At 37.2% G+C, this 25,461-nt stretch overlaps 1 protein-coding gene and 2 pseudogenes across 4 annotated transcripts in view; all 3 read right to left on the bottom strand.

Moving 5' to 3' along the window:
* The window catches only part of RALY (RALY heterogeneous nuclear ribonucleoprotein), a 270,649-nt gene that overhangs the window by 81,376 nt on the left and 163,812 nt on the right, over positions 1-25,461 (bottom strand). For 3 of the 4 annotated variants that reach the window (XM_087720328.1, XM_087720330.1, XM_087720327.1), the window contains exon 3: positions 2,986-3,142. The exons of the other annotated variant lie outside the window; for it this stretch is intronic. The gene's annotated coding sequence lies outside the window, so the exon portion shown is untranslated. The remainder of the gene's footprint in view (positions 1-2,985; positions 3,143-25,461) is intronic. 4 annotated transcript variants of the gene reach the window in all.
* On the bottom strand, positions 6,913-8,818 carry LOC148044704 (uncharacterized; annotated as a pseudogene).
* LOC106552480 (histone PARylation factor 1-like) lies at positions 9,571-11,394 on the bottom strand (annotated as a pseudogene).

Here is a 25,461-nt window from a genome sequence, read left to right as displayed (position 1 = left end):
AGATGGCTCACTTTAAAGAGGGTCGTTGGCTGATTATCTGCAGATGTAATTAGTGAGAAGTACTTATGCTTCATTGCCTAAAATGCCATGAAGTAGGCCTTAATAACAGCTCTTACCCATGTTCAATGTAGTTAATCCTTTGTCTTCCTCCAGCGTTGTTGTAGATATCTATTTGCCTATTTCATATTCCTGGGTATATTGCACAGATAAAACTAGGCTCCCTCAAACTGGAATATCTATATAGAAACTTATTTAATATTTTATACAACTTTCTACTTTTTATTATCTTACAATCATATTTGCCCATGTTATGATTCTTAAAGTTCTGATAAAACATTACTAAATACCATGGTCAGAGTTATCATAAGGAATATAAATTGCTTTTTGATACACTGGTGGATTTGTTCACCAAAATACTTTTTCCTTTATTAGCTTAGGTGGCTAAATGCTTTGCCTTGAAGATTTCATATATTCAGTTCAGATGTAGTCCCTGTTTAACAATGGCAACTGGGACTGTCAGAATTGTTGTTGCTAAGTGACACAGTCATGTGAAATTACACTTTATGACCATGTTCCTTAGCAATGGAGTGCCAGGTCTCAATTGCACTTGTAACTTGAGGACAACCTATATAGTGAAGGCCATCAATTTGAGGATTGGTCACACATTTAGTTTTTTATCACTGACATGACTGCAAACTGTTATAAAGTGAAGCAGTCACTAAACAGGACTATCTGTAGTAAATAATTTATAGTAAAAGAAACCCTGGTCAAGATGTGGAAAGGTAAATTCATTGTCAGATTTCTTTCCTCAGGACTGACTACAATGAAATTTCCTCACTAAAATGAAGCAAGGTGAAATAGCCTTTACAATGTCTTGAGAACCAACCTTGAAAAAAAGACAAATTTAGGCATGCCCAGCTAATACCAATATAAGAACACAGTATGTATTTTCATATTATTTAAACTGTCATAGCTTCATAGTTCATATTTAAATGTCTAAGAATATAAACAACCTAGAACTAAAGTCTGATCTAAGCATAGTACACAAAATTACCTGCTAAAATGTCTTACTTGTCAATGACTACTTCAGCTTCAACTGCAATAATACATGAGCACGCAATAGATATAAACTCAAGGTAAACTGCTCCAAACTCGATTGCAGAAAATATGACTTCAGCAACAGAGTGGTCAATGCCTGGAATGCACTACCTGACTCGTTACTTCCTCTAATCCCCATAAATTAACCTTAAACTTTAACCTTAAACTGTCTACTGTTGACCTCACCCCTTTCCTAAGAAGACAGTAGGGGCGTGCATAAGCGCACCAGCGTGCCTAATGTTCCTGCCCTACTGTCTAAAGGCTAAAGATAGAATGCCATGCTTTATCTGACTCTAAGATTGCAAAATACTCAGAGGTTGGTCTTCTTCCCTCAAATACCAACTGTCTTACCTGTTCCTAGATGAGGATGCATGTCAGTTTAAGATAGCTTTTTTCGAACTAGGCAGCTCTAAGATGTGCGCCCTTCAACTCCTAGAATCCTCAGTCAGCATGCTGGCTGGGAAATTCTGGGAGTTGAAGTCCACACATTGCGAAATGTTTGAAAAACAATGATTTATTTATTTATTTATATTTATTTAGTTTGTCACTCATGTACAAGATAACAAGAATAAGAATAAACATGAATAAGAACACAGGAAATGGGTACAAAATCTAAAGTAAGACAACAGTGTATCTCCTCTCGGTGCAAATGAGATGCAAATACACCACTCAGACTAATCAGTCCCATAGAGCTAGTTTTTTTTTTGACAATTTATGAGGAAAAAAACCACACATTCCCTCTTTAACAAGCCGTCAGCTAACTCCCATGTTACGGTCATTCTACTCCCTGTGTTGCACTGCCTTTGCAGAGTTTACAGCTGAGCAGATGATAAAATTCTTCATTTGTTTGTTTTGGATACTGAGGTGGTACATGATGTTAGACTGCTGATTAAGTAACCATCATCATAGGAGCAGGGGATTAGAAAGAAAGAGTTGAGATAATTGAAGAACTGCCAAGGCCTTATTATGGGGAAAGTTGGTAAGCAATTTACTGTGCAATCTCATTCATGTTTATTCATATATTAGTGCTAGTATTCTACATTGTGTGTTTAAAAATCAAGATAGAAAAGAAAGGCCGTAGTGGAGGGTGGAATGGTGTTTGACTTGTCTGTCCTCAAATCAGAATGGATCACCATTTTTTGCTCTCACCACAGTGACTTGGAAGGCAAATAAATAAATAAAAATAAATCGAAGAAATAAATCGCCAAAATTGTGGTTGGGAGATGTGGTTCAAATGTTAAAATAGATTGGAGAATATGCTGGAAAAATACATGAACAGAAGGTATGATCGTTATCTTGGTTGGTTAGTAGTCATGTTCATGAATTAGAGGCATGAAGAAGAAACATTAAATATTCCAACTCAGAAATACAGTTCAAACACAGGTAAAAACTACAAAGGAGCTAAAGGATTTAGTATTAAGTTCAAAGGAAGATGGAAAGACTTTCTAAAATCTTGTACAAATGAAATTGTAGAATGAATGAAAACTTTGTAGAGAAAGAATACATTCAGGAGTCAATTTTCTTTAATAATTAGATATATATGCTATAGACCTACTGTCAAATTTACAAGCTTCTGGTACAGATGAAATTCTCACTGAATTGTGTAAAGTTGCAGAAGTAATTATATCAGTAACAGGTTTGGGTCAACAAATATTGAACAAGAATGTGTAGCATAGAAATTAGGAAATACTAGTGTGTACACTTATATTGAACTTATGCATTAATTCCTCACACACTCAGAGTTTTGCTTAAACACTTTTAAAGAACAGAAGTATATATGGAAAAAAAACTAAATAAACAGGCTTTGGAAAAGATAAAGGGATATTGAGATCAAATAACTAATACAAGACATATAATAGAACAAGGTAATATGAGAAGGAAGTTTACCTTTGCTTCAGCAAGATTACAGCAAGACTTTGTGTAAATCAGGCCAGAAAATGGGACACATTAAAGCTAATGGCAATGTCAGAACATCTGATTATTTTTCTCAGGAATCTTATAAAGTGATTTATTATGAGACTGGCAAGATTCAGAGAGATGACACCTGGAATATAAATAGGAGATGAGAAAACAATTTTGAGTTATGTAAATGACATCATTGTTAGCCAAAAGTAGAAATGATTTACTTAATCATTTTTAACTGAAGAGTTATTAGGAAAGTTAAAAAAAGTTTATCTTAATACATTCAATATTAAATCTCAATTTATTTGCAGCTTCTATAAGCCATATTTCAAATCCGACTATTAAGAAAACAACATAAATGTTGGTCTGCATATTTAGGAAACTTTAAGCAAGAAAAAAGAAAACAAAACATGTTTTTTTTGGGGGGGGAGGGTTTCAAGAATAAAAATGGTCCATGTTCTGCTAAAAAGGAGATTAATCCTTGTGAAGAAGGCAGTGAAAACCCTATACAAAATCATGAAACATAAGGGCAATTAAAGGACAGATCACAACACTTAAATGGTATTTCCACAGGAAAATATATGCATGGCTATTAAAGCTAAATACTAAGAAAGAAAACAAAAATATGTCTTCAAGTAATAGATTTGGAAGTCATTACTAAGAACTTCATGGACTGATAAATTGGAGGGAATAGGAGAAAACGATAGAGTGATTTGATGAATAAGTTAATTAAGTGCTTAAATAAATTAAGAATAAATCCTTGGAAGAACTGAGATGTTACCAAAGATAGCTGAAGATGAGTAGTATTTAGCCATATAGTAACCAGGAATCAAATTTGACCATGGCATCTAATTAAATGATTTAGGAAGAACCAGAACTAATTTGGTCCAGTGATTAAGATGCTGACATAGAAACCAGGTCACCGGGAATTCTATTTCTGCCTTAAGCATGAAAGCTGGCTGGGTAGGGCCAGTCACTCTTTTTCAGCACAACCCACGGCACAGGACTGTTATTGTGGGGATAATATGGGGAGAGGGGAGTATTAGGTATGTTCATCACCTTTAGTTGCTTATAAAAGTAATGAAGGCAGTATATAAAAAAAAACCTTTAAAAAATCCCAGGGTGTAAGAATCAATATTTATTCAGCAATGGTGCATGGATCAAGAGAGTTTCCTGCTACTTAACTGTGGTGTAGATAGCTGGTTGTGCATTGCAAATGGGATGAATCTGAAACGTAATTTCCTTGCAGTATAAGGAACAACTGTCATTAAAAAGTACATATGCTCTGGAGTATTTTAGTTTCCTGATCAATCTTAGTTTGGGATGCTTAAGGACCTGCCCATGTTCCCTTGCAAAACATTGGATCAACCTAATGATGCCTGCAAGGGAAACGTAACTCTGAGTCTGTAGGGATTGGGAAATCAGTCAGTTATTTGCATCTATCTATACACTTATAGATCCTACATTTTTAATTTGAGCCAATTAGATACTACAGTATTTGCACCTTCTCAATACCACCCAAGCTGCTCTCATTTCTGACAGCTTTCAAACCTTGTAAAACCTTTACAGCAGAGGTGGTATTCAGCAGGTTCTGGAGAACTGATAGTGGAAATTTTGAGTAGTTCGGAGAATGGGTAAATACCATCTCTGTCTGGCCCCGCCCCCAGAGTCCCAGCTGATCAGGAGGAAATGGGGATTTTGCAGTATCCTTCTCCTGGAGTGCGGAGGGAATGGACATTTTACAGTATGCTTCCCCTGCCACACCTACCAAGCCACACCCACCATGCCATGCCACACTCGCCATACCATGCCCACTGAACTGGTAGTAAAAATGTTTGAATTGCACCACTGCTTTAAAGAACAGGATAAAATGCTAGTGTGATGTCAACAAAACCACAAAGGAACAGCAAGGAGATCCATTAATCTAAACTTCTCCATAAGCATGCAGAAGAGCTGCTATCTTATGGGTAAGTGAATTACCCAAAATGTTGATTCTCACCTGGCTAAATTCAGATTCTAGCATGTCTGTCTGAGGTTTATTAAGGGTTCTAAATGAACTCTCATGTTTAACAATAGGATTCATATGAATTTTTTATAGCTTCTTGATACTGTCTCTTGAGTTCCTTATTAAAATTCTTTTCATTTTTTCCCCTTTTGTTAAACAAAATGAGGGAAGGAGAACATGCATTTCATGTTCTGTAGATAAATGTAGCAAGTAGATTTTTCTATAGTTTCCTTTCCTAATCACTGGGAATCTCATACGTCGTCTAACATGTTTTTTGACAGCTGCAAAATAAATTTTAAAGGTCAGTTGAATCAGATAAAGCCCCTCTTGGCAGTCTTTGCATCCTTAGAATTTCATGGCTAACATTTAGCTTATGCTACCTAAGCTGCTAGTGAGGATTCTTTAGAGGAAAGAGAATCTCAGAAGAAAAATTGACAAAATAAAGAACAATTAAGCTAGAATGTCATAAACAGTCCCACTGGTGTCCATGATTATATAATGGACAGCAAATGATTCTACAAGCATTTGTTTCCTTTTAAAAAGAACTCTTTCCTGTGATGTTTTGGATCTAGCACATTAAAAACCTAGGAGGACTACAATGAATAGATGGTCGTGACTAATTTCTCTTGAATTACTGTGTAATTCTTTATCAGTCATGTCCTAATAGGCAAACAGAATGCTATCTTCTGTCTGCATCTTACACTCAAACCCGCCTCATTGCTTTTCTCAGCAATGTATTGATGAGATTTTAGTTAATGAACAAATGTGCCAGGAGTGCTAATTACTTGCTAAGTGAGAGTGATTTAAAACAACACTGAATCCTTATCAAGTGACCTACTTTGGCAACAGCTGTGAAAATGGCTTAATAGCTTCCTGAATGAAACTTGGTCAGATCTGAAGATAGGGATCTCATTTAGAGGAGCTGGGAATTCACTGTCACCTGATTCACATATACCAGGGATGTCAAACTAGCGGCCATGGGCCGGATACATCACATGTAGGCCAGGCCCACCCCAACACCATGAATGGGAAAAACATTGCAAAATGTCATGTGACTGCCATGTGACACCACGAGTTTGACACCTGTGACATATACTAATCATAGTTAAGAAAAATTATGGCTTAATGTGATGTATGTTGCAGATGATGCCTACAAAGCTTTTCCTTCTGATATGGCTATGCTGTTGAAATGTGTAGCAAGGCCTGTTTTAACCTTTCTAGCACTCAAGACATTCAAAATACTCCTCAGAAATGGACATGATGCATAAGTTGTTGTTAGTTGCAAAGTCATATCCGACCCATCACCTTCCTGTCCTCTACCATCCCCCAGAGTCCATTTAAGCTCACACCGACTGCTTCAGTGACTTCATCCAGCCACCTCATTCTCTGCCATCCCCTTCTTCTTTTGCCCTCAATCATTCCCAGCATTAGAATCTTCTCCAGTGATGTAAGTACCCGTTGCCATTTCCAAGTACTAACTTACAACAGTGTGCTAAACTCCTATGCCATTTTGTTACTTTGGGCCCGTAGAGTAAATTTGTTTGCACATTCAGTCAGGGTCCTTGAGCCTGCAAACTAAGCACTGTGGCTTTTTACTTTTTTGTGCATGTAATGCAAATAGAAAAGAAAAGTTTTGGGTGACTGTGACCACCATCTTATTTTTTTATTTTATTATTTTATTTTATATTTTATTTTATATTTTATTTTATATTTTATTTTATTTTATTTTATATTTTATTTTATTTTATTTTATATTTTATTTTATTTTATTTTATATTTTATTTTATTTTATATTTTATTTTATATTTTATTTTATTTTATTATTTTATTATTATTTCATTATTTTATTTTATTTATTTTATTTTATTTATTTAAATTTCTCAAGAAGGAAATAAGTATGAAAAACACATGAAAGAAATGGCACAAATAAATGGATATAAATAAGCAAAACATAGCATAAACACAAAAAGAGTACATATAAATGGGACAGTAGGACAGGACGATAGGCATGCTGTTGCGCATACGAACTTCCCCTTAGGGATCTCTTAAGAAATGCGTAAGGTCCACAGTAGAAAGTTTAAGGTAAAAGGTATGGGGGTTAGAGGAACTAACAACAGGATTGGGTAGGGTGTTCCACACATTTACTATTCTATTGCTGAAGTCATTTTTCCTGCAATCAAGATTAGAGTGGACTACATTTAGTTTGTATCTATTGATAACCCTTGTGTTATTGCAGTTGAAGTAAAAGTAGTCATTAACAGGTAGGACGTTATGGGCAGATTATCCTGTGTGCTAAGTTTAGGTTGGAATGTAGATTGCGCAGTTCAAAATTATCCAGTCCTAAAATTTCAAGCCTGGTGGTATACGGAATTTTATTACGAGCAGAGGAGTTGAGTACTCTTCTTGTGAAATACCTCTGGACCCTCTCTAATGTGTTAATGTCCGAAATGCAGTGTGAGTTCCAGGCAGGTGAGCAGTATTCAGGTATAGGTCTGGCAAAGATTGTATATGTCCTGGTTAGCAGCAGAGAGAAAACTACGTAAAATAAGGTTGACAACTCTGAATGCCTTTTTGGCAATGTTGTTACAGTGAGCTCTGGGGCTCAGGTCTTTCAAAATGAGTACTCCTAGGTCTTTGACAGAGTGTGGCTCATCTTTTAGATCATTTCCACCCAGCTTGTATTTGATGTTCTGATTTTTATTGCCAATGTGTAGGACTGAGCATTTCTTAGCAGAGATTTTTTTGTTTGACCATTCAGATGCATAATCTAAGTTGTTTTGTAGAGTAGTAGAATTGCCTATGATGTTAAATAGTTTTACATCGTTGGCAAAGAGGATGCAGCTGCTTATAATATGGTTACATGTTGATTTTTCTGAAACCCAAATGGCTACCAATGTCTCCAACTCAAGCAGGGGATGTTTGTAGACAAAGTGTGTAGGCTGCAACAACTGGATAAGTGTGTGTGTGTGTGTGTGTGTGTGTGTGTGTGTCTACGTATAATATTTCACAACAGAAAAATTCAACAAACCAAAAATGAAAGTTAATCTTTATTTTTTAAAAAAACCTCCTTCCAAATCACTGGCAAAAGAAATCCATCTATATATGACTATTCAGAAAGATGGAGCTTTCCAACAGGACTTTGAATCATGAGATTGACAAGAACTACTGTCCATCCTATCGCACACACTTAGTGATTATTTAGTGATGCATTTGGGGCTGCTTTCTGTCTCCCTATCTTGTTGATGGTGTGCATTTTGATCCAGCAGGAAGAAATAGCAATCTTATTTACAGCTTAGAGAAGATATTCAAAGGCATATTAAGTGGCCTTGGAATTGCACTTTCTGATTTTATGTACACATTGAACCGAGGAATAAAGTGGTTTATTGATTTTTACTTATGATTTTTATGAAGCTAACCATAAACCATAGCACGATGTCTTTCTAACTGTCATGCCTCTTCAAAAATAATCCATGGTTAGAACAAATCTTGTTGTGAGGGTTTGAAAACCTTTGGTTCCTTTGGATGGAGAATTTAAGACAGAATCTTGTTGCCTGTTTTGCAAATGCTTAATACATTAATTCTAATCCCTATTTTGTTTTTTGCTGAAGGCAATATGCAAATTTATATGTATAAAATAGTTCTGATAGTTCCATCAGCTGCCATTCACATGAGAGGATTTTATCTGGGATCATCTAGGTGGTGGCAGGATGGAAGAGGTTATTTTATTAGGAGAAGATGGAATGCAAATGCAATCCTTATACAAGATACCTGGTACACAGTTATGCTGACTGTATTTACTTGCAAAAAATACATACCTGAAAAGGGCAAATCTGAAATGGATTTATAACAATTAAAAGTTTTAATTGCTTTTATGTATAAATAGCAGTGGTGGCATAGTGGTTAGAATATAATATTGCAGGCTAACTCTGCCCACTGCCAGGAGTTTGATTTTGACTGGCTCAAGGTTGACTCAGCCTTCCATCCTTCCGATGTCAGTAAAATGAGAACCCAGATTGTTGGAGACAATATGTAACTCTTAGAGAGTGTAAAGTATTATTGAGTATATAAGTATATAAGTCTAAGTACTATTGCTATTGCTATAACTTTGCTTTACACAGGGAATTTTTATTTATTATTTCTTCTCACATGAAATGACTGTGGGAGATATACAGCAAAAAAAAAAAGTATAGAAGCAATATACATGTCAAATACAGTGATATCAAAAATATGCAAACAACACTGCACAACTTTTAAGGAAGTATCCCACTATTCCAGGGAGTACATGGAATTTAGATAAAACAGCTGCCTTTTACTGTTCTTCATGAATGATATTTTCTCTCTCCCACCTTTTAGAACATATCTGTATATATTTCTGAATTGTCAATGACAATACAAAGACTATATTTTGAAACAGTCTTCATAATCCTAAGACATTGCATTAGAAAAATGTAGACAACAGCTTAGAAACCATTATTTTGTGAAGCTACATTGAAAGTTATACTAGAAGTAAAAAGTTATTAATGACTGATATAGTTTGGGTTGTGCAGACAAGATAACTATTGAGGGGGAAAACTGTTTAGTTATCACACAGTAAACACACTTCAGTTCAAAAACCTATTTACAATTTACAACTAATAATAATAGTACTTTAGTGATTGTCATCTATCTTCTCTATCATCTATCATCTCTTTTCTACTATTAGCTAAATGAGCTTCAATTATTTCTACAAACAGATTTCTTTTCAGCAGGCTATCAGCAAGAGATAATAGTCTTGTCAAAATAATCTTGTCAAAATAATATGACTTGGCAAAAGAGGTCTATGGCCAGTTCATATCCCATATCATAATCATATTCCTCATTGGCAAACTGAATGAAAATTAACATTTCCTGAATAGGAGCAAAGACTTTCAATCTTTGATCATCATTGAGAGCATCTACAATGTTTTTTTTGTTGTATAGTCACTAAGTTGTGTCCAACCCTTCACAATCCCATGGACCACAGCACAGCAGGCTCTCCTATCCTCCAATATTTTTGGGAGTTTGCCCAAACTCATATTCACTGCATCAATGGCACTATCTAACCATATCATCATCTGTCATCTCATTCTCTTTTTGGTTTTACAAATTCTTTTTGAGATTTGCATTTGTTTCAGGAAGTTCTCTATATTATCCAAGATTATTCTTATCTACGAGGACAACTAACCCAGCTCCATGAAATGTCTTTGTTAATACATTTTTAAATATCTTTCTTTTACCTTCAAGCTTTTTTGTTCTATTTGAGTAATTCAATTGTCTCGCTGTTTTGGTTTTTTATCTGTATCTCTTAATAAGCCACTTTTCTTTTTATTAGTCAGTTGTTTAAGTTTTTAAAGATAAAAATAACTTTACAGCAGCAAATACACTGTCACCAGCTTGATACATTGTACAGCCTTTCTGAGTTTCAGTTTCACCAACTCATACTGGGAGTTGATCTGGTATGTCCCTGAATTATCCCTTATGATATTGTGCGTTGCTGTCTCCAACAATAATTCTCCGGAATTCAGAAGGATCATAAAAATATTTTCCACTGAAGGTTGAAATTTTTGCCTTTTGATTTATTGGTGTTTTATTTATTGGTTTGATTTATTGGTTTTTGTATTTTTCACAAGGAATAGCGTATGGTCCAGCTAGCTGAAGTCCAGTACTTGATTTGAGGACAACAAATGGTTGTCAGGTTCCAATTCTTCAGGCATCTTGAACTAATAACAACTTTCTATTTGCTGGCGAACATGACCAGGGATATCTACTTTGCTAGCTTGCACATTTTTTAGTTCTTTAATTTTTCCCCACATTGCTTTTGTGCACCTGTATGCCATCTCTGCTTATTGCGTCTAATCATTTTGGTACCTGTTGCCTTTTATGGCTGTAATAGTTTCCAAGTTTTCCTTGTGATGTCAGTGCACAAGGACATGACATCAAAACAGAGTGATAGTCTGTTCCACTTCCAACTTTGCTTGTCAAGCAAAACCAAGAAAACTTTAAAAAGGTAAAGGTTCCCCTTGCACATATGTGCTAGTTGTTCCTGACTCTAGGGGGCAGTGCTCATCTCTATTTCAAAGCCGAAGAGCCAGCACTGTCTGAAAATATCTCTGTGGTCATGTGGCCGGCATGACTAAATGCTGAAGGCACACAGAACACTGTTACCTTCCCACCAAAGGTGGCTACTATTTTTCTACTTGCATTTTTACATGCTTTCAAACTGCTAGGTTGGCAGAAGCTGGGACAAGTAATGGGAGCTCACTCCGTTACACGGCGCTAGGGACTCAAACCGCCGAACCGCCGACCTTACTGATTGACAAGCTCAGTGTCTTAGTCATTGAGCCACCTTTAGAAAAACTTTATAAAAGCACATTTTTAACAAACATATCTAAAATCAAACAGTGAATTTATTTTAAAAAGAGATCTATTTGGTCTAGTGCAGTGTTTCTCAACCTTGTCAACTTGAAGATGTCTGGACTTCAAGTCCCAGAATTTGCTGGCTGGGGAATTCTGGGACTTGAAGTCCAGACATCTTCAAGTTGACAAGGTTGAGAAACACTGGTCTAGTGATTAAGGCTCTAGGCTAGAAAGCAGAAGACCAGGAGGTCAAGTCCCACTGTAGCCATGAAAGCCAGCTGGGTGACTTTGGCCAGTCACTCTCTTTCAACCCAACTCACCTCACACCATTGCTATTGCGGGAAACTTTTTTGGAGGAAAGTGTATTAGATACGTTTGCCATCCTGAGCTATTTCTATAAAAATAAAAATGGGTTAAATTATAATCCCATTTCCATATTTTTCACATGAATGTGAAAGACTGTGCTTTAAGTGGTACCAATTACTTTATATGGTAAACATTAAATGACCATAATAAAGGACAAAAGTGAGTTTTTGAAAAATAAATTTAAAGGACAGATTTTTGAAATAAAGGGCTGCCCTTTATAAGGAATGCATGTCACTGTATTCATAGTACATGTTGGTTTATGTATATGCCACTGTGGTGGCAGAACATTAGTTTTTCTTCAGTGTTGATGAATGCATCTGAGGTGTAGAGATCAATCCCATGCATCAAGAATATTGTAAGAGAATATAAATGGTATATTTTAAATAACAGCCATATTTCCTCAACTTTAAGCCGCTTAAAGCCTTTTATTTTTCTTAAAAACTTTTGACAGCCATTTTGGAAATCTACATATATAATGGATTAACACTTTTTGGTTCATAGGCAAGTCGTAAACATTGTATCCGAATTTCCCTCAGGTGAAAGATTGGCTTAAATGCAATTCTCAGTCAGAATGGCTGGAAGCGCTGAAACACACTCCAGGAAAGTGGAAACTGAGAGACATAAAGTTCCTAGTGATAACCCTGAACCACAAAGATCCTAATGATGCACAGCTGTAATGAATAAGATTCCAACCAAGAGCAAGAGACAAACCCATCACTCAGTTAACAGCAGGTGGTATTTGCATATTAAAGGATCAGTAACTGTTTAGAAGCTGCTCTTTTGTGGAGGGAACAACAGCAAACATGAATAACAGCAATTACACTATGACAATTGGCAGCATCTCATCAGGAACTGTATGGCAGAGAGAAGAGATTAAATTTATCTAGCAATGAGTCACAAAGCACTGCTGAGAAGAAATGACAGTTTCTTGGAGAGTGCCTACACATACTGCTGCTAAAGAAAATCTGTTGGCTTCTGCAGCCATTCATTGACATTTCAGTCTGTTCCATAGTTCAGTATAATTTCTTTAAAAATTGCTCATGTTTGCATATCAAACAATGTCATGTTTTGGTATGTTCATAAGGAACAGTTTAATATAATCTTCTGGCATATCAGCCTTCCAACATTTGGTGTTTTCAGATATGACTTCAAAGTTTTTCCCCCTATCCACTTTTTTGTGTTGGTCAGGTACAATGGGTGCTGCAGTTCGACATATGTGAATTTGACATATGTGGATTTGATAGCATGGTATCATTCAATTCATTGCTGTTGAAATCCGAACTGGAAATTTCATTCTATTGCATAACCTTCAAGGCATTGACCACACTTCAGCAATAAAATGTAGTTTTGACAAGTGCCTGTAAATAAACTTAAACTACAACTACAACTACTGTTTGAGTGGGAATCTGATATATGCAATCACTTGGAGGGAGGGAGGGAGGAAGGAAGAGGGAGAGAGGGAGGGGAGAGGGAGAGGGAGGGAGAGAGAGGGACCCTGATATAATAACTACATTCAGTTTAGTGGTAATGCATATGGGGTGTAATGCCCACAATTTCCATTGGATTTATGCCACTTTGAGCAATATCTTTAACTATATGATTATGTAGATAATAAAGTTTGCATCTTTTGCAGGCAATCGGGAACAATGTTGTGTACCTCCTCTCCAATTTGGCCCAAAGTGTGTGTGTGTGTGTGTGTGTGTGTGTGAGAGAGAGAGAGAGAGAGAGGGAGGGAGGGAGGGAGGGAGGGGGAGAGAGAGAGAGAGAGAGAGAGGAGAGAGAGAGAGAGAGAGAGAGAGAGAGAGAGAGAGAGAGAGAGAGAGAGAGAGAGAGAGAGAGAGAGAGAGAGAGAGAGAGAGAGAGATTGTTCTTCTGTAGTCAGTGCAGTGGATCTGCTCCTCCAAAAGCCATGCTTTTGGGTCACCTCTGGTTCCTCATTTCTTGCTTTGTATAATATTCTCTTAAAAGGTCTCTATCACGATAATCAATAAATTGACAGTCTCTTGAAGGAAAAAAAATTGCTCTAACAAAATACTTGGCTCTTATAAACATACCTTGGCACATATTCTGTATAGCAACTGGTGGTGGCTTATCCAGGTTTGTCATCTTTGAATTCCAGCAGGTGGAATTTGCCAATTGCTGCCAATGTAGCATTGCTCAGGATGGCTCTACAGAGAGCATGGAATTCTCATGGGATTTATCCTAAACGATTTCTTCCTCATTCCAGGATGGAGCAAAGCAGCTGTGTGGATGAGCCCTTTTTATTTTTAAAACCATTTTTCTTCTTCAAGAAGGATAAATCTTTGCTAGTGTGCAGCAGATGCTGCTAAAGAATGCACCTACATATACTTTTATATGTAAAGTTGAGAGAATTCCTGAAAATTTTAATTTCCTGTACTTCATTAAATTATCTACGCAGCCATATCCAGCCATTAAAACGGGATGCAATAAAATGTTCCCTGATGTTGCTTTGGCACATATCTGAAATACAAAGCTTTCTATTTTTATGTTTTCAAAGCAACTATGAGATGCATTAAGTTGAAGTAATCAAGATATTAAAAAAAAATCTTGAAATATTAAAACAGGAATAAAAATAATAAAAGTGAAAAAGGCAATGGAAAGACAGAGGCAGAAAAATACAGATCGTGAAGGTTGCCTTCCTGTCCCCAAATAGGTCATCCAGCATTTGAAGATATGGACAGAATTGTAGGGTACGAACAGAACAGAGGCTGATCCACAATTCATCTCAGAAACTACAGTCTCTGTGTTGTCCAAAGATAGATAGCGATGTTTTTATGAGGTTAAAGTTCACCTCACTAAATTCAATCCTACCATAACTGGCTTCTTGGCATCAAATGATTTTCATTTATAATACTTGACATCCGTGCAATGGAAAGTAATACTAAATGTGGGGAAAAGATGAGATCTCTACCTAAATTACCATTCCTGAAAGTAAAAATAAGTCTATGCATGCCAGAAGAAAAGTCTACATAATGATAGAGGTTCTTCTATTTTTGACCTTTCAATGATAAATTGTACTCATTCTTTTCATTTCCATATGACCAGGATTGACAATTTTTTTCATGAACATAGGCTATACTTTATTTTTAATTTTTTAAGTTGGAAAGATCACATATAACTGCAATTTTGTGTTCCCTTTTCTATATTTTTTGGAATGGGACCGGAAAACCATGTAAAATCAATTTTAGAAGTCATGCATTAATTTTCTTTTTTCCCACATTGGAAAAGAAGGCTGTTTGTCCCTTTTTTTGTGGGATGTCTTTGTTAACCTTTGCCACATATTAATCTGTGTCAATACATGATGCATTGAATGCTCAATCATCAGGTTAATGGCCTGAAATGATTTCTCAGAATTGCTTCAATTATTAAGAATTGTTAAGCTGTGGTGGAGCATTGGTTAGAATGCAATATTACAGGCTAACTCTGCCCACAGCCTGGAGTTTGATCCTGATGGGCTTGAGGTTGACTCAGCCTTTCATCCTTCTGAGGTCAGTAAAATGAGGACTCAGATTTTTGGGGCAAACATTGAAAATTGCTCAGAGAATGTTTGCAAAGCAATATGGAGTAATATATAAGTTTAGGTGCTTTTGCTATTGCTCTTATTAAATTATGTAAGGGCAGACTTGATTAGACAATATAGCAATAGGACTTAGACTTATATACTGCTTTACATAGCTTTACAGCCAGTGGTGGGTTTCAAATTTTTTTAGAACCTCTTCTGTAGGTGTGGCCTGCTTTGTGGGAGTGGCTTGGCAGCCATGTGGCCGGGTGGGAGTGGCCAACTTGTAAAATGTGGTGAAACTCACTTAACAATGCTCTTGGTTAGCAACCAAAATGTTGGCTCAGGAACCCTGGCATTGAAGTGTGCAAGTCTTAAAACTGTCAAGTTACAAGACCTTTGCACCCCTAACCCTTTAGAAAAAAAACCACAGGGGTGTTCAAACTTGACAGCTTTAAGACTTGTGGACTTCAACTCTTAGAATTCCTCCTCTCGCTCTTCATCTTGATGATGTGCAGAAGGGCGGGAGGAGGGAGCTGGAACCGGTTCTAAACAGTACTGTAGATTTGTGGAACCTCTTCTATAGAAGAGGTTAGAACTGGCAGGAACCCACCACTGTTTACAGCCCTCTCTAAGCAGTTTACAGTGTCAGCATATTACCTCAACAATCTGGCTCCTCATTTTACCTACCTTGGAAGGATGGAAAGCTGAATGAACCTTGAGCCTGGTGAGATTTGAACTGCCAAATTGCAGTCAGCCGGCAGTCAGGAGAAGTAACTTGCAATACTGCACTCTAACCTGTGTGCCACCGTGGCTCATATATTGAATATGAGGCCAATGTGTACTGTTTTTCATCACCAGTGCAACATAGTCTGCTTCAATGAGATAATTGGTACTCTGCAGGTGACATTCTCTGCTTCAGTGTTTTGATTAAAAGTGCTTGAAGACTTGCTGAGACAAAGAAAAGGTGCTTCAATCAAACTTTGAAGGAAGTAGAGAGCTTCTCTGAAGATCTGTAAAGCCCTATCAAATCATACATCAGTTTTAATTGCATGAATCTTGGTTGTGTAGCAATAACTTGGTTTATTTCAAGTGTGCTTTTATATTCTGTATTTAGAAGCTATATACAGTCTAGCACAATATTATGGTAATTATGGTAGTCAAGAATCAAGATCATGTGAAGTGCTAGTACCATTCTATAATGACCTGGTAAGACCACACTTGGAATATTGTATCCAGTTTTGGTCACCACAATATAAAAAAAATGTTGAGACTCTAGAAAGACTGCAGAAAAGAGCAACAGAGATTATTAGGGGACTGGAGACTAAAACATATGAACAGTTCAGGAATTGGGTATGTCTAATTTAATGAAAAGAAGTACCAAGGGTGACATGATACCACTGTTCCAATATCTTAGGAGCTACTACAAAGAGGAGGGGAAGTCAACACATTCTCCAAAGCACCTGAAAGCAAGTCAAGAAGCAATAGATGGAAACTAATCAAGGAGAGAACCAACTAGAACTAAGGAGAAATCCCCTGACAATTAATCAGAGGAAAGACTTGCCACCAGAAGTTGTGGGTGTTCCAACACTGGAGGTTTTTAAGAAGAAATTGGACAACCAATTGTCCAATTGTCCAATTGTATAGGGTTTCTTGCTTGAGCAGGGGACTAGACTTTAAGGTCCCATCCAAGTCTGCTATTATGTTTTTCTGTCACTGGATAGCACAAGACAATCAATAACTATATGAATAGTTACCCGTACAATCAGTGAAGAAGTGAAGGAATCTATTATTTCTATATTTTCTGCTTTCATTTTGTTTTTAAAAAGCAGCTGGCTAGAAGATTTTTTTTAGTAGAGATTTAAGGCAAAGCATGGAGTCTTTCTTATGCCCATTTTATAAGAAGTCTGTTCTTGATTTTGATTGTTTTTAATCCAATGAAGAAACAAGCAATGCTTGGCAGATGATATGTTTTTCTCCCTCAAATCTTTCCAGGTGGGAAATGACTGTTGCTTCATAAGAAACAATTTTAAATCCAGGCTTTTGATGTTGTTATGATTAGACAATAATAATGTGTCTGTCCAAAATGAAAAGGTAGAAATAAAAACTGGAACTTATAAGAGCGCGCGCGCGCGCGCACACACACACACACACACACACATGCACACTCACTACTGAACATCTAAACATTTTAAAATGTTATCCTCCCATTATATATAAATAAAACTGATCATTGTTTTATCCATGCCTGAGGCTCTGGCATAATCATTCTATGCAGGGAGACCGAGGATGGGCTGCAGACCATGTACCTGGTGTTCCCAAACCCTTTAATATAGCAGTTGAAAATAAAACACCAAATGAAATCATTTTTAGGGTTGTACGGAGATTTGGGGGACACAGCACTTGAATGAAACCCAGACTTAACTAGGGTAACACTAACATATTTTGTACATTGGTGTTCTCTGAATGTGTTGACAATGATATTAAGATCCATTTCCTGTGAGAGACAGACTGGGATTGGGTGTGGCATGAATAATGCTTGATTGTAAAAATGCTTGTCCTAGAAAGATCCTGAGGATTTCTGATATTCAGGATGAGAATAATCAGGGTTATGTCTATTATTTTTATCAATTGTTTCTGGCACTACTGTCCTAGAGTGATTTCTTTTTCCCAAAAAGGTCAGCATCCTAATATTCTTAATAATATCTAAATATTTTAAATTGTGTTTCTTGGCAATGTCCATTATTATGTCATGGAGAAGTTGTGGTTGAGAAGCATCCATATTAATTCTGTAAAAATATGAAATGTATGTGGTACCCTAACCTCCAAAGGCAAAATTTTCAATCTCACTCATGTGTTAACATCTTTCAGAAAGACAGAAATAGTATAAACTATTGCTAGGCATGGACAAATGTCCACAGAATATACTTTATAATATTCTCTAGGAAACTCAAATGGACAAGACTCCTACTGAACATTAATACACTGAGGGATCTTTTTGCTCCCAGGAAGACTTGAATGCTATATTTTCAATTGATTCAAAATTGTTCCATACTTTACTTTCTTTGCCAGAAGATAAAGGAGATGCCTGATGAAATTGTATATAAGCTTTTTATAGGGTTGCGTTTAGGGAATCTAATCAAAGACAAAAAAGCACCAATAAAAGTGCAGTGTGAAGTAGGTTTCTGCAAGTTCCACATATGCTCATTTATCTTTGCCACAGGATATTTTCTTTTTTGAGAATATAGGTCTTCAAGGAATTCAATCACTTCCCTGTAATTACAAACTGTGAGTTGTAGGGGAACTACTCTCCCAAAGACTTCCTTGTGGGGCAAAATGGTCACAGATTTATGTTGCTCTGTCCTTGTCAAAAATCCTTCAACTAGGGAAGAAGTTTTGGGGAATGTCTGAGGTTGTTGATTGGGTCAGTTATTTCACTCAGCACATTTCTACACTTATTGTTTCTTGATATATCTTGTTATGAAATGTGTTCATATCATCTATTGCACAGTGAATACACTGGACCCGTGGTGCCTCTTCCTTCACAAGAGCCTATAATACACTGAAATGTCTAGCAACTTTAGATACTGTCTGATAATATTGGTTGCAGCACTGACTCAGAGGGAGATTGAAGGCAGAGAAAATATTTCAAGTTTAACAGTTTAACTGAAATTTTGAAGTTGGGTCACAACTTCTTCTATCCTATCTCTATTTCCTTCCCCCCAAAAATACTTAACAGACATATCCTTGGTAGGCAAATTAAATATGAAAGTTGTTCTATTGTACTGATATCTGCGGTATCAGTCATACTTTATACCACAATGCATTATTGTCCTGATCTCAGAAGAATATATGTAGAGCTATAGTCTCAAGCATCTTCTTCATAATCTCAAGTGATATCCATTGAACTTACTGTAATAGCAATAGCAATAGCAGTATACCGCTTCATAGGCCTTTCAGGCCTCTCTAAGCGGTTTACAGAGAGTCAGCATATTGCCCCCAACAATCTGGGTCCTCATTTTACCCACCTCGGAAGGATGGAAGGCTGAGTCAACCCTGAGCCGGTGAGATTTGAACCGCTGAACTGCTGATCTAGCAGTAGCCTGCAGTGCTGCATTTAACCACTGCGCCACCTCTGTATATTGTTCAGCCATAGGTTCAGCTGTGGAATATTATCTGAGTGTATCATCAAGAGCTAACTCAGGTCCCTCCCAGTTTTTCCTCAAAAAGGCCACAAAGAACAACACATACCAGTTATCAGATTGATAAGATAACCAACTGATATTGTTTTAGCCTCTTACACTTGACTCCAGTTTGCCTTCTGGAAAACCTGGAACAAATGTTTAACTTGGTTTTATTAGCCTTACAGTGTAGGCAGCTGAACAGTGCAATTAAATACTGCTGGCTCTTCAGCACTTTTTTCCATGAATGAAAGTATGATACACATTATGTTTCTTGTGTTTGGAGAAAGAATGTTCGTCTAACTGAGCAGTAAATCCTGCAATAATTGTCCAGTTTTAAACAAATATGGAGCCACTCATATCTTTGTTTCCAAGTCAGAAAATACTTATGTGCTCCTGGTTTCCACTCTTTCAAAGCCTTAAGCAGTGAGTGCATTCCTACCCTGTTCACATTCCCAGTTGAGCAATGTGTGGTGTAAATACATTAAAAGTATTGATAGTTGTTTGTTCCTACTTCATGCTACAATACTCTACCCAAATGGAGTAAGAGTTACAGTTCATGGAGTCAATTTAGTCTCAGGATGACTATTGAACTTTTTGATCAGAAACCTTTTCAAGGTGATGGAGAAATTGACATCTCCCAAATGCAAGCTGGGAATGCCAGGTTCAGACTAACCCAGACCAGCATTGTAGTGAAGAGGCACAGAACTGGATGTGGCAGTTTGTAGGCAAGAACAAGAAACACTCAAGCATCTCCCTCCCTCCCATTCTCTAGTGCTAACTGATGTCACAATTAGCTAATGACAACAACAACAACAACTGGATAAGATAACAAAAATACAAAGACCTTCAAATAGAAATAGAATCACTGTGGCAAAACCAAGCGAAGTAGTAGCAATAGTAATAGGTGCCTTGGGCAATCCTCAACAACTGAGGCACCACTTGAATATCATCAGCATTGACAAATTCACCATCAGTCAATTGCAAAAGGCAGCTTTACTCCGAAAAGCTTACATTCTGGGACAATATCTGCATCACCATCAGACATCCAGGTCTGCCTATCCCAGGTCCTTGGAAAAGACTTGATAGATAGACAAAAATGGCAAACCCAGTCTGAACATCTGGCTGCCAATGCAACAAACCATAACAACAATAAAAACCAACACAGCAGGAGACTTAAAAACATCAGACTATTCCATAGAGTTGCCATTCCCCCCCATGGCCACAAATGGATTACTTGGCAGGATTGGCCTAAATCACAGTTTCTCAGTCATGAATATAAACTTTGGGAGGATAAATGAACCCCTATTCTGAACAGGTCTATAACATCATTTGGCTCATCAGACTCCTAAGATGAGACATAGTAATTCCAAGAGAGGTCAACATTGCTTGGGGCTCAGGTTCCTGAGGTTATGGCAAATCACTCTCCCAACATAGTTTTCTCTGACATTTATATTAAAACTTTCCAAATGGTGAATAGGTGTACATGCACAGTGGTACAATAACAAAACAAATAGCTCAAAAAGTATTAGCATAGTATAAATTCAAATAATGACAAAAGTATATTATGTTCATTTATGAAACTTTTTATCAACACTTTGAAGCTGTATGTTCCCAACTATAGATATGAAAAGCTATGTTTTCCCACCCATCTTTAAATAGCAATAGCAGTTAAACTTATATACCGCTTCATAGGGCTTTCAGCCCTTTCTAAGCGGTTTACAGAGTCAGCATATTGCCCCCAACAACAATCCGGGTCCTCATTTTACCCACCTCGGAAGGATAGAAGGCTGAGTCAACCCTGAGCCAGTGAGATTTGAACAGCCGAACTGCAGAACTGCAGTCAGCTGAAGTAGCCTGCAGTGCTGCATTTAACCACTGCGCCACCTCGGCTCTCTTGTTCCACCCATCTTTAAAAGACCACAAAGGACAGAAGGGCCAGAGCTGAGCAACAGAACCTCTGCTTGGCAAGTACAACATCTGAACTTTAGCATCTGACATCTCGAGTCTGGGAAATATTCCAATCTGAAAGCTTGAGAAGTGGTAAACAAACTTTTTAAATCAGCTGTTCAATCTATCAATTAAATCAGAAGGATATTAGCTCGGTATTCAAAAATTGCCCACTTACATTGTTGACTCTGAAATATTCAGCAATTGAAGTTTAGAACACAAATAACTATTGAATTCAGCTGCTGTCAAGTTTTGGCTAAAACACATCTGTTATTTTAGTTAGCACATAAGAATGGCTTTTAAAGTAGATACCAAACACTGCAGCTAAATCAATAAAAGTGGGGGATATTTGTCATGAAAAGGTCTGTCTCTGCAAAACATGTCTATCCATTTTGACGATAATGTGCATTTGAATGATAATGTGAAGTCCTTATGGAATTGGGAAAATGTTTTTTTTTGTTCTATATCTATTAATTCCCAATCTTTTGTCTGTATTTTCTCACACTTCATCCCCTTTTCCTTTCATAACTATCTATATGGGACAAGGTTCCAATTCCAAACATTTTAGTGCTTCAGAATACATACCCTCCTCTTGTATTATAACTCAGGAATTATAAGATACCACTAACATTCCAAAATAGACAAATATACAAGTCACAACACAATCCAAATTCAGTTCTGGCCTGGCTGCTAACCAAACTTCTATCACTATTTGTACCAAAGAATGTTTAGAAAATTTTCAACATTCATAGAATAGCAATATACAGCACATACTATATGTATTTGGTTCTATTATACATGACTATTAAATAAATTTAAAAGAGAAGGCTATTTTTACATGAAGCAGTGTGTATGAACAGAAAGCACAAAGGTGAGCATGATGTAACAATAAACAAAAATATAATGCAATAAACTGTGAAAGAGTGTGGCGCCTTTATAAGATTGCCCAAGGGTGAATTCAGCCCATTAAACAATTCATCCTTGCATAATGGGATTCAAACAGAAGAAGGTTTTATGGGTGAAAACATTATAGTCCTCAGTAGTTCCCTTTCTGAAGTCTCTGTAGGCTACTAGGAAATTTGATACCTGCTTTATTTTCATGGCCACAAAGTGCATATTTTATTACTGTCAAGGAGCTACAAGTAAAAACTAGGTCTGTCTTGACACTGCTGCTCTGCAATTATTCACTCTAACAGTAACTGTTGCTGGGAAAGCAAAAGAAGAATAATTTTGGTTTCCTAACCTTGAGTTCTCTGTGCCCTTTTGGGGCAAGAAAACAATGGACTCATGTAACTTTCATTGCCATGATTGAATGGATCAAATTTCAGAAAGGGTATTGAGGCATCCCATCCATTACAGCCAGGCTTTGCTAAACATCAAGAAGGCTGCCAGCTTTAGTGCAAAACAACGATGAACCAACAGCTTTGCAGCCCCTTCACTAAATGGCATGTAGCAATAATTTTAACCCTTCAATTTAAGTTGACAAAGAGAAGGTCCTAAGTCAAACATGAGCTGTTTGATACATCAGGATGCTTCATGCTAAATATGGCATGGTTATGATTGCAGGATGTTGATGAGAGGATCTTGGGAAGAGGAAGTAATGGATACTATGTTGGTTGTGTGGCCCCTTCAGTGTGTAGCCTAGCAAAAATATAATAGCAATAGCATTTAGATTTATATACCCCTTCACAGCCTTCTCTAAGCAGTTTACAGAGTCAGCATATTACCCCCAACAGTCTGGGTCCTTATTTTGCTGACCTTGGAAGGATGGAAGGCTGAATCAACCTTTGAGCCTGAGGAAATTAGAACAGCCAAATTGCAGTCAGCAGAAATATCCTGCAGTACTGCATTCTAACCACTGCACCACCACGGCTCGTAATCCTTCAGTCAGGATTAATTTAAGTCTTTTACTGTATCAGATGGTTTCTTATATAATGGGGACCATTAATATGATTTTAAAATAAGTATCTGGAAATGGTAAAAGGTGTTTTAAATGGTAAAAAACACCACAAAAAGAAACTCCCAAATTCTTCCAACGGCTTTCTCAAAGTTTCTCAAATAGAGCCGAGGTGGCGCAGTGGTTAAATGCAGCACTGGGTTCCACCACAAAACCGCGCTCGACTAAACCATGTCCGACTAAACCGCGTCACTGACGTCATCAACAGGGCGACAACAGCGCGGAGACAGAAGCACGCTGTAAACCCTAAACCTAAAATTAACCCCTAAACCTAACCCCCCTAAACCTAATCCTAAACCTAACCCTAAACCTAACCCTCAACCTAACCCTAAACCTAACTCTTAACCTAACCCTAAACCTAATCCTAACCCTTAACCTAACCCTAACCCTAACCCTAACCCTAACCCTAACCCTAACCCTAACCCTAACCCTAACCCTAACCCTAACCCTAACCCTAACCCTAACCCTAACCCTAACCCTAACCCTAACCCTAACCCTAACCCTAACCCTAACCCTTAACCTAACCCTAAACCTAACCCTAACCCTTAACCTAACCCTAAAGCTAACCCTAAAGCTAACCCTTACCTTAAGTTGAATCGGCTTGCTTCCAAAGCGCTATTTAAAGCACCCTCCTTTCTCCGCGCTGGCTGTTGTCGCCCTGTTGATGATGTCAGCAACGCGGTTTAATCGGGCGCGGTTTAGTCGAGCGCAGTTTTGACGGGTCACGGCAGCACTGCAGGCTACTTCAGCTGACTGCAGTTCTGCAGTTCGGCTGTTCAAATCTCACCGGCTCAGGGTTGACTCAGCCTTCCATCCTTCCGAGGTGGGTAAAATGAGGACCCGGATTGTTGTTGGGGGCAATATGCTGACTCTGTAAACCGCTTAGAGAGGGCTGAAAGCCTTATGAAGCGGTATATAAGTCTAACTGCTATAAAGTACTTCAGAAGAATTTGGAGATTTCATTTGGTGGCATTTTTGAGTTTATTATGTTAAAAAAACTAATGGAACAGAGTGTCTATTATCTATTTTCCTAGAACCCCCTGTTTGTCCCCTTTTCTCCCTCTCAAGAAGCCCCATCAAAGGAATTGCTGTAAGTGATTATCCTGGAGATGTAGCTGAAACTGGGGAAGTCAAGGAGACTAATGGGCATTGAATGGGATTGTATAATAAAAGAGAAAGTTGTACCTTTTGATTAATGTCAGTCGTTTGAGGCAGACCAGGTGAAGAAACAGAGGACTGCAGGGTACAATAACAAAATTTCAAAAGCCTGACAAAATTTATCTCCTGGTCCTTTTTTACATCAAAGAGAATTGAGGAGAAGCAATCTTGAGCTTCTTTTCTACGGCACTTTCTTCCATGGGTATGTTAGTGTGTATGTATCTGCCCTTGCATTATTTCTTCAAGATTGCTTTTCTACTTCTCTAGCGTTAAACAACCAGGATTTAGGCATGAAAAAATCCAGTCAGCTATGAGATGGTAACAAAAGGATACAGAACCTTCCAATTCTTTGTTGCCATTTGGTTGTCCTGATTTTTACAGATGAGATCTCCAAAGTTTGGTAACCCAGCTTACTGTTGCCCCACCATAAATATTTTAGTTTGTAAAACTAAATATTTTAGTTTAGTTTTTTCAGAATATTTTAGGTTTTGTTTCCAGAAAAAACACACACCCTAAAACAACAAAGGTTTCCTCAAATCTGAATTGTTGGGAAAAAAATGTAGGGTTTTGGATAGCTGCAGTATGGTATTCCTGAATCACAAGGAGGCAGTCAGAATAGGTCATCAAATTTGATGAAAAGGAGTTATATAACACCTCAATTTTGCTGCAAGAAAAATGACATCTTTGCTTTTACCATCTTTGTCAGTAAAAAAGCAGTGTGCCTCCATGGATACTAACCAGGAGCAAATATGGCACAATTTAGTTTATACTTCTCACCTTTTGTTATATTCTCTTCAATTATAACAATAATTTTCCTCAACAGTTCAGAAAGGGAAGCTAAATCTCCCTCCTATGCGAAATGACGTATGATATTTCCTGTTTGTTATGGCAATTTTGGTCATGTTGACACAGCATAAAAATTGGCAATTAGCAATTTAATAAATTTATA

This window comes from Thamnophis sirtalis, unplaced genomic scaffold (genome assembly GCF_051295495.1).
Source record: "Thamnophis sirtalis isolate CommonGarterSnake01/CBP01778 unplaced genomic scaffold, rThaSir2_p1.2 scaffold_7, whole genome shotgun sequence".
Classification (NCBI taxonomy): Eukaryota; Metazoa; Chordata; class Lepidosauria; order Squamata; family Natricidae; genus Thamnophis; species Thamnophis sirtalis.
The sequence above is the reverse complement of the archived record's forward strand: the minus strand, read 5'-3'. Positions and strand labels throughout refer to the sequence as shown.